Raw genomic sequence first — 7,785 nt, 5'->3', positions numbered from 1 at the left:
GCGAACAATACAGCTCTGGGCATGTCACTTAACTGAGTTTCTTTTTCTAAAAATCTCATTTGTCATATTTGCTTTGGTAAACTTTTTTGAGAGTGACAAATTAAAAGCTCTGCATGGTGTATTTTATTTATAATTAACAGTTTTCGAATTTGGCTCTGTCACTGGCTGTAAAAGTTGCCTCTGCCATCTTTGTCCAAATAATGAAAAAGTGGTTGGAATAACTCTGAGTTAAGGTGGCAGGACAGGGCTTTTGTATTTTTCTCTTAGTGACTATCCCACAGTGACCCATTGGAAGCATAAATCTTTAATTATTGGGCAAATCTGACCATGTTGAATGGAGTATAGGTACATAGTCTAGGTGAGTATCTCTTTTTCTCTAGTCATGATAGTCCTAATGAATTGTGAGAATTTATAATGTTTCCTCCAGTAGAATAACCTGCCCCAAACATTAAGTAGCACTTCAAAATACTCTTAAACTGTAATGGATCTGCAAGTATTGTCACTGTTAATTCCTGTTTTTTGCCTTTCTGAATATGGCAGTGATATCAGTTCCTGTGCAATGAATGTCTTCTCCTGCTGTTTACAGAGCAAGGAATTCTGGGGTTTAGATGGTGCCTCATAGTGGACTTGACTGCTCTAGGTTAACCATGTAATTCTGTGTCTCCCCCCTCTGATACCAGTCTCATTGTGCAGCCAGTACAAGGAGTTGTTTGCAACTGGCAGCTGGAAACTGCCAGACAAGTTCAATAGCCATAGTCACAAAGATTTTTTTCAATGCTGGTGATCCTCATGAAAGGAGAAGCAGTAGGGGAAGCTGGGATGACTTGTTATGAAAGCTGTAAAGTCAATCACAACAGCCACTTCAACAGGGAGGAAAAAAAATAAAAAAAAATAAAATCTAGACCGAACTCTAGAAGATGGAGTTGCCCCATTCCCTGCCGTTGCTAATGAGTGTGGATGTTGTCTGGCATTTAGAAAAGACCTGAAAGACAACGGGTCAACTTTGGAACTCTGTTTCTCATTGTGTAGAATGGGCATGAAGTTTGCCTATCATGAGGATGAGACTTGGGTAATGAGCTTTTGTAAAACCAAGTCAGGTGAAATATCTTAAGACACAATGATTTTCATAATTATTAAAATATAGAGAAGTTTCAGAATTGAGCTTTCATTCATATATCTGCAAAACATCATTGTGACAAACCATATAATGTGATTTTTTTTTTTTTTTTTGTAAATCACCTCACTGAAACTTTTTTGGACTGCAATAAAATTGGATATCTTGTAATTATTGTAAAAGGTCTTTGCTTGGTGCTATATCGAGCTTGCTAGCAAGAAATGCTGGTGCCCACATCCTCACTGGCAAATGCTGTAAAGATGTGGTCCTCGTAGCCAGGTGATGATCTCAGCACTAACACTGAGTAGATAGAGTTTTGTGTACAAGGGGAAATTGATAAGCATGGAAACAGAGAATTCTCTGTGCAATGTCTGTTCTTTCCATAACCAAGATGTACACATGATACTCTCAAATTGCAACTGATACAGCACATTCTTATGCCTAGGTCTGTTTCAAAAGCTGTTGTGAGATCATGTGTGTATACATGTTACATATGTGTATAAGCTAGTTCATGTGTGTACCTATATAAAAATAAAAGGCAGTGTTTGAGACAGAGATCTGGTCTGAGTAAAAGAAGAGATTGTAATAGAATAAATACCAAAGCATAAAATTATTCCACTCATTCTGTACCAGTAAGTAGCTGCTAATGAGAATTGATCCCTCTGATGCTACCAGTTTTACATCTGCAAAAGCCATCAGCTGTAAGTCCTTGATGGCTGAATGCAAAAAAAACCCTCAAAAGAACAGTATTTCAGGACATGTTGAAACATTTAAGTAAACCATTCACATTAACTTAATGTAATCATTTGATCTATTATGCTTCCCTTCTACCATTTGATTTTATTTTCTACTTGAGATCTGGGTTTTTAGTTTGGGGTATTTTTTTTCAGAGCCCTGTGTAGTTTAAGTCCAGTTTGAGCCAAAAAGACCTGCTTTGATTTAATTTAATTTGAGAAGAGTCAAAATGAGACCTCTTGAGTAGCCAGTTATTTTCTATATTTGATATCAGTTGGTGGGTTTTGTTGTCTCTGCAACTATGCATTTCCTTCATGGATGCCCTGTTTGCTACAGGTTTTTACTGGTTCTAACAACACCTTTGTGAAAGATTCCTCCAAGACCAGCTGCAGTTTCTCTCTCTCTTCTCTGTTAGGCGAAAAGGGAAGGGTGAATCTGCTTTTCGTGGCCTTGTCTGTTGGATTAAGGTTCCTGAACTGATATTACAGGAGATTGTGATAAGTGTTGGGAAATCAGGTCATACAGTGGCTTTTAGCTGGACAATTGTGTGCTTCTGCAAGAGGCATATTTTGCTTGACTCTTGTTGGCCATCACATAACGCTTTATTGTTTTGCAGGATCACAAGGAAAATAACGGTCTCGGCGGTAAGATAAAGGTCTTTTTCCTCAACACAATAACTATACAGTGTTTTCTCTTATAAAGAACGTTTCTTTCTGGTCTAGGTATAAACTTTTGAAATTCTTATCCTTAAAACAAGCAATGATACTCTACAAAAGCTTCAGCTATTTAACAGTAAATGAAAAAAATTTGCAAAAGGTTAGATGCAAGGCATTCTAAGGTTTTAATTAAAAAGAAAGAAGAAACAGTACCGTAGCAGTAGAAGAGGTGCTCCTTAGTTAGCCACTGATGAACTGGAAATCCTTGAGCCTTGCAAAATCTTGCTGCTTTTCCTGTGATGTATTTTGGTGTCTGATATGGACTCTCTCAGCAAGTGTGTGTTGCTGTAAGCTTCATTGAAGGAAGATGATATTCTATGGGTCTTGGTAAAACTACAGGAAACAATCTCCGAGGCTTCCATGGGATGAGGCGGGGGTTAATGGGCTAGTGTAATTCTGCTGGATTAATTGGATCAGAAAGACCATTCAGTGTTCACAGGCTCTGGGCCAGCGGAGCTCAGCCATTGTGTGGGAAGGACATATTTAGTCTTTTGTGGGGAGGGGAGCCAAAGGGAGCGGGGGTGCGATAGTTCCTGCCACATTGGCTGGCCCCAGAAGAGCTGAACTAAGGGATCAGCTGGGGCGGTCACGTTGTGGGCCTGGGGGAAGGTAAAGCACGGAGGATGCCAGTCCTTGCTAAACTTTTCAGTGTTGTTTCAGTATACTGTATGTGGTGTGTGTAAGCCTGTGAAAAAGGAAGAAGATAGAGGAGTGACGAGCAAAGTTCTAAATTAAAAACTTAAAAAATAGGATCTATTGGAGAGTCTTGTGTGACTTGTAGGAATTAGCTTTGAAGTTGTTGCCATGGATGTGCTGCCTGTTCGATAGCGACGGTACAGAGCAAGCTGGTGTAAGTGTGAAAGCATCTACGAGCGGTGCCTGCCTGCAACAGATGCTTTGTGGCTTCTGGTTTTCTAATGATTCAGTATTAATGAGTTTAATCTTTTTTTTTTCTTCTCATTTCATTATTCCATAAAAATGCACCTCCTGAACTGGAATACTTTCTGGGAGGTTCTCCAGTCAGAAATAGCGGAGCGGATGCACCAGTGTAGGAACAGAGGCTCTTCCAGTGGCATATACAGTAAAGTCATCAGATCGAGCCTCCGATTTCCCATTCTGCCAATATCCTGTCTTACTAACAAGGATGCTTTGCATATTGTGCTGACATGATTGGAAGAGATGTCACAGTAAAATGAAATGAAGTGTGTGAATGGGAGGAAGTGTAATGCAAATGCTGACAATTCAGTCATTTTAGAGAACGCTTTGACATGTCTTTTTTTGAAGTTACAGCTTTACTAGCTTCTACTCTGTTCATCCCAAAAGGTAATAGACATTGTGAAGGTGATTAGACAAGATACAGTGAGAAACATACAAAAATTTACCACATTTTATATGGCCAACTGTGAAGCTTATTGTTAATAAAATAAAAAACAAAATAAAAGAGGAACTGAAATCATAGCTGAGCCCTCTCTCTGTAGACCAAGCAGAAAATAAAACTTTGACAAAACCCCATGAGAAATTCCTTAAATCCCTTCCCCTTTTATCTCTGCTTCTTTGCCTGGAAACTAATTCATGCCTATTGGAGTTGAAATTCTGCTGTTCTGTCAGCCAGTCAGCGTCTGAAAGGAGCGGTGATATTTCGGAACTGCCCATTTTTTTCTTTTGTTGTGCATTACTAAAAGATGATTGGTTTTATCTCTTCAAAACTTTGTGTGTGCTGTGAGCATCCCTCTTTGTACTGTCAGATTAGCTTTTGGGGGAGATCAAAGATAAGTGTTCTTCTGTGGTTTTTAAGTATTCTAGATATGGACAGATCCTCAGCTAATAGAAGAAAGATGTTCAGGTGGCTCCCCAGAAAGTAGGACAAATCTACCAATGCTAATCTTACACTAGCTAAGTATTTAGCTCTTTTTCTCATAAGATTTTCAGATAATGGTGGTTAACATTGCCTTGAAATTGTTAATTCACTAAAAAGTACCAGACTGAAGAACTGTGCGGGAACTCGAAGATGAAATTTGTAGGGGTTTGAAGGTTATTCTTGGAAAACGAGTACGTGATTTCGAAGCTTTGCCTGTCTCTGTGTTTAAACATCTTTCTTGGGACTTACAGGGTGGTGAGGGAGGAAATGTTTTGGTTTTGAGGATGTTGAAGGATTATACATTGTATATCAAAGCTGTTGCATATTAAATCAAAATTTCTGTTGACAAAATGCTTTGCCTGAGAAAAGATTCCTGGTTGTTTTCTGAGTGTCATCAGGTGGCTTGAGCTTATCTCAGAGCCATCAGTACGAGCGAGGAAGTCTGTAGCCAGTCCCACTGTGTCAAGTGGTGTAATTTTTGGAAACCCTTTTATTGATGGATTAATAGTTCTCTCACCAGAAAGAGGTGCTGTACCATCGTGGTAACGTTTGGCGGTGATGAGGAAGCCAAGTAGTTGCTGTGCTGGAAAACTGCGACCCAGGAATTGTTGTCGTGACTTGTTAGATGATTTCATTTGGAAACAGTATAATTATATCCTGTCCCCACCTGTATTTAACTCAGGAGGAAGGACTTCAGCACGAGTGAGTTTGACAACTAGATGACCTTTTAGTGAAGTGTATGGCTGCGTCAATTCTGGCTCAACAATAGAAGGGCATGAATTAATTTACTACCAGTATTATACCAGAGGTCCTGATATCCTGGCTTGATCTTTGCTTTGGTTTCTATTTGTGTTTCAGTGCTGTGCTTGTAGCCTGTGTGCTGGGTACAAAAAACGTGGGACTCATCTTAGCAGCCGTGTCGGTGGAGAGACACTTTCTCATTTCAGTAGACTTTGGAATAAACCCCGATTTAATTAGTTAAGACCAAATATTCCCTAAATTGCCTGATCTATGCATGACCATTAGACAGTAGTGAACGTGACAGTTTCCATCAACGTGTGCTTGAGAAGTGTCGATGTATCACTGTGACTGGGGCATCAGTGGGTCCCATTTTGGTTGTCTGCTGTACTGTGCAATTATTGGTGTACCTCACATGAAATGCCTGGCTTAATTTTAGGCTTTGGCTCTTTCATCGCAGCCTGCACTGTTATGGTGAAGTTGTGCATTATCCAGCAGGAGGGTAGGAAAACTGGGTATCTGGGATTCTCCTCAAGAGTCTCTTCAGGTGAATATTACATGCTGGTCTTCAATAAGTCTAACCTACGGTGAGAAGAGGAGCATGCCTGTTGGATGGAAGAAGACTACACATAGAGGAAAGTGAAAGAGAATAAGCAGCAAACAATAAAAGATTAAACTTGGAAGTAAGAAGACAAATGAGTACAGGGAGGTGAAAAAATTTGATTTATCTGTGTCTCACTGTGACAGCTTCTAAACACAGACACTTGAAACAGGAGAGGAAAAGCTCAGAGAAGTTTGTGTTACATTTATTAGTATGCCTGTCTCGCATTGTATTCCCTAGCAGAAAAGGTCCGTGGGTCTGACTGATTGTGGGGGAGAGGGAGTTAGACTGAAAAGACATTTGTTTTTATTAGAGCTGTCTGCACATATGCATGCTCAGTACAGCTATAGGCCTTCAGATCTCTGCCCACAAGAGAGTGGTGTTGAGCCATCCACTTCCATACCAGGTATGAGGGTTCAATTTACAGGTTTTTGTAATGTCAGGTATGCTTTAACTTTGGTGCTAGTTCTGATTCAGAAGTAAAATTTGACTTTTCTATGAAATATGCTTTACCCCGAAATGAAAAAATGTAAGCAAATTGAAATTCAAGTGGGGGTTTTAGACTAGATAAAGAAACTGTGCACACTGGCTATTGTATCCATGATGTCGTACCAAGCTTATGTGTCCTTGCTTTTTCTGGTTTTGCTGGAGGGGGAAAAAGAAAGAACACAAAACCCCAGACAGACATGAAACAGTTTGAGTTGGATTACAGGTAGGGCTGATCACGCCGTGCTGATGTGTATGTGCTGTGGCTTCCCAGGTTGTTGGAGATCGTAGCCTACCAGATGGTGTTGACAGGACTTTAAGCATCTCTATAGTGGCCTCTTAGTTATTAGTTAACAACTGATCAGGAAATTAAGGGAAGTCTCTGTTTAACTTCCTTACCAACTGGTGCTCCTGAAGTATTTAGTAAGCCTGTGAAACGGCCTTAATTTAGGATACCTGTATAAAATAGTTTAACTTCTCAAAAGACCATAGTCTGTAGCAGCTCCCATTGGAAATGTTGGCAAGGTACCACCTGTCCTTTCCTATTGGAAATAACTGCTTGGGATGGTGTGGACCATAGAGGCGTTTCATGGGGAGTTTAGTTTTCTTGAGAGTTAGCCAGGTAGAAAAACTGGTTGGCGACAGTGCTGGGGAAAGGAGGCAGCTGAGGTGAGGTCTGTCCAACCTCAGCTGCACCAAAGGAATACCATGAGGGGTTTTCTGTGCCTTATTCTTGAAGAGGCGGGACAGTAGATATGTCAGTGTATGACCGGTTATGGCCTTTTAGGTATCTGACGATAGAGATTCTGATAGGAAAGTTTGCCCAAGAGTATTTGCATGCATGGCTTTCTAAATTAATTTATTTACTGAAAATAAATCACTGATAATTATAGTGTTTATCTAATATATGTGTGTGTATATATATGCACATATATTGCATCCTCTGGACTAAGTAATATTAATATATTACTCCTTCCTTCTATTTTACCTCAAAAGAAAGAAAACTCGACTGCCTTCTGAAGGCTCCTTGTGCTGAATTTGGACTGAAGTTTTTATACTCTAAAAAGTTAAATTTCGGCACAGTTTTTTGACTCTAAAAGTTACCCTTCTCTATCAGAGATCAGCAATGTCCCAAGTCCTTTCAAGATTAATGAGCATCTCTTAAGATGGAGCATAATAATAAATGCATATGAGCTGATATGAGTATTTTGAAACTGAGCTATCTCCTAAAATGTTTTTCAGTGAAAAATCTTAACAGTGTGGCATATCATCAAAAACATTTAAAAAATCACAGAGAGACTAAATTAAAAGTCCTCCTATGTGTTCTTTTTAGCCTATTACTTGGTCAACTCTTCATCTAAAAACAGATTCAAGAGCCATACAGACTGTGTTTTCACAGTTTATCTTGTGTACTAGTCCATCATCGATGTTTTATTCCATATAGCAGGCGTTCTGTCTCCTTGCACATTATAATTCCTTTGTTTTATTACGTGGCATTTTCCAGTCCTTCAGCAATCTAGATTTCAAAACTATATGT

The sequence above is a fragment of the Tauraco erythrolophus genome, chromosome 5 (genome assembly GCF_009769465.1).
Source record: "Tauraco erythrolophus isolate bTauEry1 chromosome 5, bTauEry1.pri, whole genome shotgun sequence".
In the NCBI taxonomy this organism is placed as follows: Eukaryota; Metazoa; Chordata; class Aves; order Musophagiformes; family Musophagidae; genus Tauraco; species Tauraco erythrolophus.
Note: the sequence above shows the minus strand (reverse complement) of the source record.